Consider the following 12,847-nt stretch of genomic DNA (forward strand, 5'->3'; position numbering starts at 1 on the left):
GAGGGGCCAGCTGAGAAAAGAGATTCCCATTTTGATCACTTCTCTCTCCTCTGACTTAGCTCCTTCTCCCTTGCAGCAGGGGTGGAGTTTTATTCTCTGAGAGACTGTGTATAATATACTTCCCCTTCCTCTGGGACCAGAATCTGGAATGGAGATTTAATCAGTCCAGGCAATTTTTAAGGAGAGATTAGAGCTCTGGACTTGGAATAAGAAAGAGCCACTTTCAAATTCAGTTTCAGCTACTACTATCTGTGTGACCTCTGAGCAAGTCACTTAACTTCTGCCTGCCTCAATTTCCTAAATTGTAAAAGAGAAATAATAAAAACATCTACCTCTTAGGCCGCACCAAATGAGATAATATCTGTAAAGCTTTTAGCTTACCTGGTAAATAAAAGGCCTATAATAAATCCTTCCTTCCTTCCTTCCTTCCTTCCTTCCTTCCTTCCTTCCTTCCTTCCTTCCTTCCTTCCTTCCTTCCTTCCCATTCCACTTTTTGACAGCCATAATCATTAGGAAGTTTTTCCTTACATCAGAACAGAATTTATCCCTCAAACTTCTATCCATTTCTCCTATTTTTATCTTGAGTCAATTACAAAAGTCTAATCCCCTTAGAAGACAATGATCATGTCCTTAAACCCTCTTAATACTTTCTTCTTCAAGCTACATGTGTTCCTTTCACCTGTCTCCTTATGGCCTTACCTTCCTGTTTATCTCCTTTGAATATTCCCCAGTTTGTTGAAATATAGTCTTCATAACTGAAGAATAACAGTTTTCAGACCTGGATCTTCTTTCGTTCGTTTGGAATTTCTAAATATCATGAGGAATCTTCTCACAAATTGTGGAAAAAGTAAATGGTTCAGAGGAGTTGTTCACTGCTACCAGAAAAGAGATTTTCCTACCTTCACATCATGCATAAAGAAATGGAACCATTGGATATATAGCAGTTTGACCTCCAATCAGTGGGATAAAGATCAAAATATGGAGAAACCATTTAAATTAGTCATGTTGAAAGGTTAGGACCTTTAAGTGCCTATTCTCCTGGAGTTATACTATCTTAAATGGTCATCTGATCCAGTTTCTTCATTTTACTAGTAATAAAACTGGATACCTTAATAGTAGAAAAGATTTAGAAATTTCCCTATCTACGTGTCCTATGGTTTTAGAGTAAAGCTTTTCTGTTTCTGCTTAGTACCCATGCAGGTAGTAAATGGGAAAAAAACAAAACAAAACGGATTTTTAACCCAAGTTTATTGATCCTAATCCAGTCACACTTCTGCTATTCCAGTAAATCTCCATGAGAAAGACCACATTGGGCTCCTTCAACTCACTGGACTTTACCCTTCCATTTGCTAATGCTCTACCTAGACTCATTCCATATATAGTTAGCCAATTCCCACTCCCTCTCCCAGTTCCAAGGTTATTGAATTCCTGAATGCATATCATCAAATCACACAATCTCTTCAGTTCATCTTTCCAATCTCTTCTCCTTTTACCTCAAAGCCTTCTCCTCCAGTATTCCAAATCCATATCTGTATACTTCCTCACATTGTGCCTTCTAGAACTCCCACTCCATAATCAACAAAACTTCTTTTTCTTTTAGACTTCTTCCTCTCTTCTGCTTGAGAGATCTTACTAAGACCTGGCTCACTCTCATTGACATTATATCCCTTGCCTGTCCTCCCTTTGCCAAGAACAAGTTTTCTCATTACTCATAAAGAACTTGTACAAGTTGGAGCTATATTATATAGTGCTTGCTCACAATTTCTTCTAGACTCTTCCTCTGTACTGTCAATCAACAGTCTCTGCTTTTTTGAGAATCACCTTATCAAAATTTATCACCCAATCCAGATCCTACAAATTCCTAGGTTATTGTCCTCCTATCATGATCACTTAAGTTCTTGGTTCACAATTTTCCTTTTCACCCCAACTCCTGCACATATCCAAGGGGAATTCAATATACATACTTATGTTGCCTTAAATATCATAACTTTCTTATTCTTCAGTCTATTCAATTACCATGACCTACACTACCACTTTACCTCACTGATACATGTGAATGATAACAAATTTGATCTTGTTATTCACAAATGTCTCACTTACTTGATCAAGAACTCTAAATTTCCTTTATCTGGTCATAATCTTCTATGTTCCATCTCTCCTTATACTTTACTCCTTTTAAACCTATTCTTCATCCTTACTGTAATCTCTAACCCTCAGGCTATTATCTCCTACCTGCTCTGGCTATATTCTTCTTCCTTCCTAAAACTGACTCCTCAACTTTGTACTCTAAAATCACTCCTTTGCAAATCCAATCCCTGGATTACTTCTGCCTCCTCCACTTGTGTTCATATTCTCTATCCAGTCATCACAGATACTGATCTAAACCTTTATGAAAGAACACCTCTCTCCATCTTCTCAACAGAAGAATCCCCATCTTATACTTTACAAAGAAATTCCAAACTATTTGCTACACAATTACTCTCTTCATTTCTCTTTATCTCCCAATCACTTGACATCACCACCAACTCTACATGTATCATCAATCCGGTTCCTCCTCCTCTTCTCCAGCAGATTACCCCTATTATAATCCCCTCTCTCTAATCTTTAACTTCTCCCTATCTTTTTGTTATTTAGCAGTTCCTACAAACATACTCCATCCTTCTACACTCTTAAAAAAAAAAGAAGAAGAAGAAGAAACCCCAGGAACCATTACTGCTATGAATCGATATCTTTCCTGTGTATAACAACCAAATTACTCCAAGAACTAGCTGTATTCATTGCCTCCACTTACTCTTCTCTTCTTCTTCTAAATCCCTCATAGTCTTGATTCTGACCTCTTTACTCAACCGATGCTATTCTCTCATATAATTTCCAGTAGTCATTTAAGTACCTAGATAGATAGCCTCAATCATTCAGTCAAACTGAGACCCTTTGGAGACTTTAGCTTAAAAAACCAAGATCTCCCATTTTATCCACAGCTGTCTCTAGTCATTTTGATCTATAGTTGGCCACTAGACCTAGACGGCCCTGGAGGGGAAACTGAGGCAGCTGACCTTGCACAGCTCTCATCATTCAAAGCCAATTCACTTGCATGTCACTGCATCACCTCTCTGATGTCATGGTCCTCTTTGAGAAGAGGACAAATGACAACACCAAGTGCCTAATCTAATGGGAAGTTAAGGGAAGGATTGTTGTGGTTGTTGTTTACTCTATCCTCTGCCTTCTCAGCCTCTCTGAAGAATGTGATTCTCTTGATTATCTTTTCTTCCTCCATATATTCTCTGCCCTCTGGGTTTTCTTGATACATCTTTGTTGTTTTCCCCTATTGCTTTTTCTCTATCTCAGGAACCACTTCTCTTTTTCTCTCTAAAATAATTTCTCACTTGGTAACCTCACCTGCTCCTATTGGTTCAGTTATCTATGCAGATAACCAGAAAATGTATATATCTAGCTCTAGGATATTTTCTGAGCTCTATCCTATACCAATAACTGCTTGTTGAGCATTCCAAACTCAACATATGCAAAGCAGAACTTAGTAACTTTCTATAAAAACTCATCCCTCTTTTAAATTGTAATCTTTTTTGTCAAGAGGACTACTGTTTTTCTAGTCATGTAAGTTCATTATGTCACTCTTGATTCTTCATGCATGTGTAACTCACAACTCAAATCAAATTCCTAAATGTTGTCATTTTTTACCTTTATGACATTTTTCATATGATTTTCACTGATTTCAGGTCCTCATGGCCCTTCACCTGAACTATAGTAGTAGCCTTCTATATTTGTCTCACTGCCTCAAGGCTCTCTTTGCTCTAGTCCAACTTCCTTCCACACATTAACCAAAAATGCTATCTGATCCTACTGCTGCCATTTCAATCAACCAAACAACAATCATGTATTATATGCCAAGCACTGTGGCTGGAGTTACAAAAAGAGGCAAAAGACAGTCCATATCCTCAAGGATTGAGGAGGAAACAAGCTAACAAATAGGATAAATAAGAAATCAGCAGCAGGGAGATGGTTCTAGAATTAAGAAGGATGGGAAACATGGGGTTTTAGTTGGGATTTGAGGGAAGACAAGGAAGCAAACTCTACCAACTTCTTTTCACCAATATGATCAAATATAAAAATCCTCTGCTTGGTTTATAAAGATCTTCATAACTTAGACCCATGCAACTTTTCTGGCTTTTTATACATTACTCTCTGACTTACTAATTATACCAAAATGTTCCAACTTAAACCTTACTTCAAATCTATTGTTCTCTCTACTGTATTCTAGTGCTTGCCAAATGTTATACATATATGTATATATATATATATATATATGTCTTTGTGTGTATAATGTATGTGTATAACACATATATGCAATAGAGAATATACATACATATCTGTATGTATATTCTCCACTCCCTTTTCCTAGTTGAATTTCTAATAAATTGCTTAGGCATTTTGTTTTTGCTGTCAGTATGCTTGTTCATCTTAAGGTCTGATTGTCTGCTCCACAAGGATTTTCCATTCTCTTCTATCTTTTGTTCATTTTCCATATGGCAGTGTAAGAGAGTTTTTCAGCTGCTACTTCCTTATTGTACCCTTCTATGTTCTGGCTTCCACATGTAAGTTCATTTATTCCCATCACTCTGAGCAGCAAGACTTCAGACAGCTGTTGACTTCTCCACAGCATCCTTTGGGGTCAACAGATGACCCAGACAGGTCACTATCTCATAACCACATGTTCGTCTGAGAATATACTGTGGGCTGCCCAGTGGAAGATCGATACTTGGACTGAGAGATCATTTCTTTCATCTGTGTGACTCTAATCTTGATGTGGTGGAGCTAATGGATAAATAGCATATGGTCGTATTCCCTGAAAGGTTACTAGTGCTTTGATTCATTGATAAAGTTCTTTTGAAAATAGTTTTTTTTTTTAAATGTTAATAAGGAAATGGTATAGTTTGCATGGAAAAGTGGCTCTTTATCTATGGATGTATCTGTTTCTTCTGGAACAGATATTATCATCCACAATTTGGGATTTAAATTAATTTTCTTTATCCATTGAAGTTAAGAGATGATTTGGGATTTGTACGTGTATGGTGGTGGTGGTGGTGGTGGTGGTGGTGGTGTTTTGTATTTAGAAGTCATGAGGAGAAGGTGAGCAGAAATCCTTTGCTTGAACAGTAATATCAGATAGACTAATCAGATTCTCTGATCCATTTAACTGAAGGGGTTGTTAGATAGCTGAGCAGGGGCAAATGGGAGACAGAAAGGCTGCCTATGTGGAGGCCCTTGGGGCTGTCCCATTATGTTGTATTCACAGTGGCAATGGTTCACAGCTTCTTCTTTATTTCCCTTGTCTCATAATGAAGTAAAAATTAGAAGACATAGTTTCAAGTCTCACCTCTGTCATTTACTCTCTGTTCCTCTTAATTAGTCTCCCTATGTCCAGTCTGTTCTCTCTGCAGTCTGTCCTCTACACAGCTCACAAATTGATATTCATCAGATATCTCTAACCATGTCATTCTTTGCTCAAGAAGCAGTTTCAGTAGCTCTCTGTTGTTTCTAGAAGGAAACGCCCTTTCCTAGCAATCTTATTATTTTCAAGGGGGAAAAAAATGTTAGACAAAAATCATAGCTGTATACTGATCTAAGAGACATAATGTGGTCTAGTGGAAAGACTCTGAATTTGGAACTAGAGGACTAAGCAAGTAATTGTCTGTGAGGCAGTGGAGGAATTGTGGTTAAAGAGGGTTTACCCTCAGTGTTAGGAAGACCTGAGTTCTGTCTTCCAGCACTGACACACATTGGCGAAGTATTTCACTTCCACATATCCCAGAACCTCTATAGAACAAGTTACCAATCTGCATTGTTACCAAAAGACTTTCCTCATGGAGAATTTTCTATGCTAATGGATTCACAGACCTGGTTTTAAAAAAGAAAAATCATTTCGTGTCTCTATGTTTCAGTAACCTCACCTATAAAATTATAGACTTGGATTAGATGATATCTAAGGTCCCTCTAATTTCAAATCCTGACACTGAAGAAATTATGGGTTCTTTGAAATATTATCTCTTCAAGCAGTCACAAGAGCATATATTTAGAACTTAAATAGATCTTACAGGTCATCTGATCCAGCTCCCTGATTTTGTGGATGTGGAAACTGAGGTCTTGAGACGTTGACTTATCCCTAGTAAAAAGTAAAGTTGGAATTTGAACTGAGGTTCCTTGGTCCACATTCACTTCTTTCTTGCATTCCTGACGGCCATTCTTTGCAGTAAAACAAATAGCCCCTCACTCTAAAGAATTGCAACTATTAACAACTAAGGGGGAAAAGGCTCCAAATCACTAGTAATAAGAGAAATTCTGATTAAAAAAAATCACAAAGTTTTATGTCATACTCAGTAAATGAGTAAATATGATCCCCAAATAGTGTCAAAATGGTGGGACAAATCAACAAAGTGGGCACACTAATGCATTTCAGGTTGACCTGTAACAGTCCAGTTATTATGGAAAACAATTTGGAATTATCTGAAGCAAGTGAATAAAATGATCATACCTTTTGATTTAGCAATTCCTCAGTTGGACAAATACCTAAGGAGATCAGTGACCAAAAAGAAAGTCCTCTTTATATGCCAAAATACTTACAACAGGACTTTATGTAGTAGCAAAGAAATAGAAACAAAAGTGGCCATCAGTTGACTGCAGAATTACTAAATAACAAATGGTAGTATGCAAATATAACAGTAGACTATCAGGCTGTATGAACAGGTGAATACAACGAAGCATGGGAAGACATGAACTGATATAAAATGAAGAATGATACAAATGAAGTAACAATGACTATTACAATGTAAATAGAACAATAACAAAACAATTAAAAATGAGTGCTGTAAAATTACATGGACTAACCTTAGTCCCAACAGAAAGATATGGGAAGGTACTTCCCCTGTATCTTTGCAAAAGTGGGGAACTACATATAATATTCTATTTTTTTATATGTTGGTTAGAAGTTCCCCCATTTTCATTTTTTAAAAGAAATGACTCTAGGAAAGAAAGGAGAAAAAGAAGGGGAAATGTAAGTGATATAAAAAACAACAGATACCAATAAAATTTATTTTTAAAGATAACTTAGATTCAAGCCTAATAATTGGTCAGTTCTATTTCACAAACAATGATTCAGCACCTACAATGTACCAAAAAAAAAAAAAAAAAAAGTCCTTTTACTTGGTGCTGAAGGATAACTAAAGGACAACTAAAATATATAAGGATATAAGGATCAAGATAAATAAAATTAAATTCTTCACCTATAAGAACTCCCAGAGTAGGAGAAGGGTATAAAAGAGGTTATTAAAAAACACATGTCCATAAATATAGATATATAAGATTATTCCACACAGTTTAGTTTCTCCTCATTCCACTTGCTTCTCATTGTAGAAACAGCCTTTTTTAGTACTTTGAAAGAGGGCAATGTTAACTAGCTCAATGAGTTTAGATGTGTGACTTACCATTCTCTTTTTTGGATTCATTTTCCTCCTCACATCTTCAATGACGGCATTAGAGGAGATGATTTCAGTCTCCTTCCAGAGCTGAAATTCTATTTCCAGAGTATAAAATGTCTTCCTAATTCTGATATTCCTTGTTCTATGTGCCCATAGTTATTTTATACTCAACATGTCCAAACCAGCACTTATCACCATTCTCCAAACTTATTTCTAGTGTCAGTTTCACTCTTTCTCATGAAGCAGCCACCCTTCCAAACACTTAGGTTTGTAACCCTGGAATCATTGTAATGGTTCTACTTCCATAGCATCTCTTGAGTCATCCCTCTTCTCTCCATTCATACAGCTGTCTCATCACCTTTCAGCTGGACTATTGCATTAGTCTCTTAATTGGCTATGCTGCCTCCAGTTTCTTCCCTCTTCAATCCATCCCCCAAACAACTGCTAAAGTGATATTTATGAAGCAGAGTTTTGCCCATGTCATTTCCATGTTCCATAAATTCTGATTGTTATTTCCTCCACTATCACATATAAACTCCTTTAGCAATTACAACCCTTCACAACCTGGCTCCCATATACATTTCCATGTTATTATATATTGTTTCCCATCACACACTCATCAGTCCAGCTAATCTGGCCTTTCTGCCATTCCTGAAGAACTGACCTTCCATATCCTATGCCCAAGTCTTTACATAGAATGTCTTACACTCTACCTCTCTTTGCATAAAAGCCATCTCCTACATGAAATCTTTTCCTTATATCTATAGCTCCTGGTGCTGATAAAAATTATCTTGTGTTTTATTTTTATAGATTTTATAAATATTTATTGGCATGTTTTTATGTGTACATGTTTTGTTTTGGTTTATTTTTTCCTCCCCCTAAAGGATGTAGTAAACTCTTTAAGGTCCAGAAGTGTTTCATGTTCATCTTTATATCCCTAGCACCTAGTACAGTGTCTGGCACAAAACAGGTACTTAACATATGCTTGTTGATTGATTGGTTAATTAATTCTAATTTCCGATATCCTTGCTAACTCCAGCATTCATTGTTCTAACTTCTTCATTTCTTTCCTTTGAACACAGAGCATTCTCTGTTCTGAGGACCCCTTTCGGATCTAACGTTCTGTGGGACTCTGATTCTATAAACACAATAACCAAAAGTCATCCCTGGTATCAGTAGACTGGACAGTAACATTTACTGGTTGGCGGAGATTTCCCCAAATCTCCTTTACTCCTTACTTTGAGGCTAAATATCACACACCTGAATAGCTGGCTGGCTGCATGAGAAGGACGAAAGGCTGTAATAGCAAAATGAAGAAACTAGTGAGATGGGCAACCAAAAGATATATTATCATTAAGATGCAGCATGATGTTATGCACTTGTTCCCTAAGATTTATACTATAGCACTAAAGCTATATTCTTAGGTCTAAGGAGTTTGGATTCTCATTAGCTGCCTTATGCAATGTTTTTCTTCATTGGAAGGGCTCTTTTTAATTTTTTAAAAGGGATTTGCACCTATTCTTTCCCTATAGTCTCTACTTGAAAATATATATATATATATACACATACACATATGTATATATATTTTAAATTTCTCCCTATCTCAGGGGTAAATAAATATATTAAAATCAGCTATGGGATGTATAGTGCAGCATAACAATGATAAATGATGTTGTGTGTAATTTTTCTACTATTAACATAAAGTAATATAAACTGAAGGACACTAGTCTATTGAGAGAGTTAGTAGCTAATGTTCCATATCAGATGTGGACAATGTCAGGACTGAATACAGATTAGGTAGTGTCCTTTTCTCCCCGGGGGAATTAAACTTGGAGACACTGCTGGCTGCCAATGGTTTTACTGCGTTTGGCTGGTGCCTGTGGTGTCTTTCTTGGTCTATTAATTCAGGAGCCGTAAATGACAATGTGAACAAAAAGCTTTTCCAGTGGGATGCATTTTGGTTATGTTTCCTTGTATCTCTCATACCTAGTCAATCCATTTTGTAGCAAGAAATGTGTTTGCATGGCACAGATTTCCTTCACTTCATTAGTGTTCTTGGCTTTATTTGCTTATGTGAGGCTATTATGGGAAATTTAAAAAATATTCCCCATCCCTGTCTCAGATTTCCAAAGAGGGAAAGGGGACCATGGAGATTACAGGAGAGTTAATCTGGATGGAGCCATTTGTTTCTTTCCAGAATTGTGTACAAAATACTAACAGCCATTCCCAAACTATGGGGCTTTAAGATTTAAAAATGCTTTCTTCACCCCAGCTTAGTCTAACAGGAAAATCAAACTTTCCTATTCCCCAGATGAGGAAACTGAGGTTCTGAGAATCTAAGTGCATTTGTCCCCAGTCTACCAACTAGCAAGTGCTAGAACCAATTGTCAAGCAGCATTTTTTCTGATGCCAATTTCAGTGCTCTTTCTATGTCGCCCTATGACTTCTTGTGGAATAAAGATAAATTTTTTTATTCACTTACAAAATCCATGCTAATCCATGTGTCTAGTTGCCTGTATTCATATATACACAGAGATGCATTTTCACACATGAGGATTCTTGTCTGTCTTCTGTGGTATATGTTTTCAATTGTTTCTAATCTTCACTATAATATGAAAGTTTTAAAGTTGTATTTGAGTTTGCTGTGGTATTTTCTATATATCTCTGCCTGCCTCTGATTGTCCAGAAATTCACTTGTCGTGAAAGTGGCACTCCTTGTACCACTTACCTCACAGAATCATTATGGGGGAAAGCTTTGTAAGCCTTCAAAAGACTCAGAAATGCGAGGGAGAATTTATTGTTCATGTGTAATGAGAGGGGAAAAACCTTAAGGGAAAAAAATGAATGATCTCTCTAGGACAGTAGTTGGGGGAAACCCATACAAAATCTAATTTCTGAATCCAATTTTATAAATATTCCTTTGTTAAGAAAAGCTGTTATATAGGAAATAATAGAATTTCAGAGGCAAAATAGTATCACCGAGTATGTGAAGTTTTAAAAAGAATTTTCCATATAAGAACTTGATTAGATAGTTAGGGTAGCTAAGTGGTTCAGTGCATAGAGCACTGGGCAGTGAATCAGAAAGATGCATCTTCATTAATTCAAATATGACCTCAGACACTCATTGTATGACCCTGGGCAGTCACTTAATCCACTTTGCCTCAGTTTCCTCATCTGTAAAATGAGCTGGAGAAAGAAATGACAAACCACTTCATTATCTTTGTCAAGAAAACCCCAAATGACATCACTATGTGTCAGACATGACCAAAACAACAACCAAAAGGTAGATAGCAAAAGCATTAGTTCCATTTGAAAGATAAACCAAGGCATTTGCCCAGACAGTTCTAGAGCCAACAAATCATACAGGTAGGGCTCAAAAATGAGTCTTGGTTTTTACATCTAGTATCCACCATGCAAAAAGTTAAGGCATTCCACACTCTAATCCCATTGTTTTACAAATGAGGAAATTGAGGCTAAGAAGTGGGTCATCAAGCTTAACCAATAACAATTGGTATCAAAACCAGAATTGTAAACCAAGGCTCCTAACTCCCTTGGGTCAGTTCTCTTTCTACTTTACCAGCTGTCTCTAGAAATTTTCCTAGTAACTAAAACTGCATATTAGGTTTACTTAACTTTTAATGATCTTTTCTGTTACCTAAAATCTTTGTGAATATGCTCTCTGATCTGTGCTATGAATGGGAAGGTCTTCCCTTGTTTCCATAGTATGTATTTGTATTTGAAGGAGGGTTTGGGGTTAACTCTTCTACCTCAAGCTATTAAAAGGCAGAATCCTAAAGAAACAAGAGCTAATGCCCTTGTTTCGACATGCGCATTGTTATTCGTTGGGTGGGCTCTGATATGATACGTTTGTCATGCTTCATAAATTTTATCTTTGCACTAAAAACAGGGTTAGAATATCTTCAATGCAATTATAAAAATGTATTAAAACTGAGAAGGAGGAAAAATATGGTGGAAGATGAGGTTTTAATGATTGTATAAATGTTCACTCTTCCATGGCCAAAAAGAGGGCTTTTTAGCCAGATTGTTTTCAGGAAATCCAAGATAAGGATTTAGGTTTTCAGGGCAGAAAAATCTTTATACTGGTTTTATCAATAGAAGTTTGTGTCCCAAGTCTTACAAAGCACTTTTTCCTTTTATCTCCAATAATCTATTAGGCTATGAGATAATACAGATACAGTGGAGATAGTTAAGTAGGACATAACTCAACTTTGTCCTTTTGGCTAGTGGTTATAAAAATTGAAGAATTAGGTAGTCTCCTTTTGATCATTAACCTAGGTGACTAAGTGGAGAAGAATCAAACTACAAAACAGCTATTCTCTAGAGCAAAGATAAAACAACTAAGGGAAAAATATATGTTTACAGAAGAAATTTGAGTTTTGATTCTATTGCTATATTGTTTACAGTTTCAGTTGAGGAAGATCTCAGTATGAAAAAGAATCAGAAATACTGAATCTATACCAGAGGTTTCATATGGAAAAATTATATGATCTTTTCCTGGGATATTGACAACCTTGTTCAACTTAATTCCAGATGTTTATGCATTATATAGAGCATATACATTTTCAAATCTCCATCGGCCTTCAGCATAGGTGGAATGTTAAATATAGTAGTTAGAGGAAGAACAGAGAATATAGGAATTTCTAGAGTTGAAAGAAAGCTGGGGGATACTTTGGTTCAGTCTCCTTATTCTTAAAGGGGAGTAAACCGTGACCCAGAAGAAGATTGACTTGCCCAAAGTCATATATAAAGTGAATAGAAGTGTAATAACTGCAAAATAAAAACTTTGGATAGGCTTTGAGAATTACTGTGGCCCCAAAATGAATCATAGTGTGGCCAATCTGGCAATGAGCCTCTCAGGACTTAGCTAAAATGATCCTTGAAAACAGACATATATTTATCCCTGGATCTACAGAAAAGTATGGCTCTGCTTAAAAAGCCAAACTAAGTCATTCATTTATTAATAAATTTGTTAATTTATCCATCATTTATTAATCATTTGCCATGTGCATAGATACTGTGCTAAGCACAACAGATACAAATATAAAAATCACCACCTTCAACAGTATGTAAACAAATTAATTAATATAAAATATAGATAAAGTATATCCGAGCCAATCTTGGTTGGGGGGTGAGAGTAACAACAGTGAGGGAAAGAGGGGTGACTTTTTTTTTTAAGACCTAGTATAGGAGGGAGCATTCCAACTGAGCTCTGAAGAAAGCAAAGAATCCAGCAGCCATGGGTAAGAAAGAAGTAGACCTGTAAGAAAGCATGTGCAAAGACATGGGAGAAGTAGGGGGAAAGTGATGGAATATTGTATACAGGAAACAGTGAATAG

At 36.4% G+C, this 12,847-nt stretch overlaps 1 protein-coding gene across 2 annotated transcripts in view; it reads left to right on the forward strand.

Annotated features, from left to right (window-relative positions):
* The window catches only part of WWOX (WW domain containing oxidoreductase), a 1,126,590-nt gene that overhangs the window by 692,297 nt on the left and 421,446 nt on the right, over positions 1-12,847 (forward strand). The window lies entirely within an intron of this gene.

The sequence above is a fragment of the Sarcophilus harrisii genome, chromosome 2, assembly GCF_902635505.1.
Source record: "Sarcophilus harrisii chromosome 2, mSarHar1.11, whole genome shotgun sequence".
In the NCBI taxonomy this organism is placed as follows: domain Eukaryota; kingdom Metazoa; phylum Chordata; class Mammalia; order Dasyuromorphia; family Dasyuridae; genus Sarcophilus; species Sarcophilus harrisii.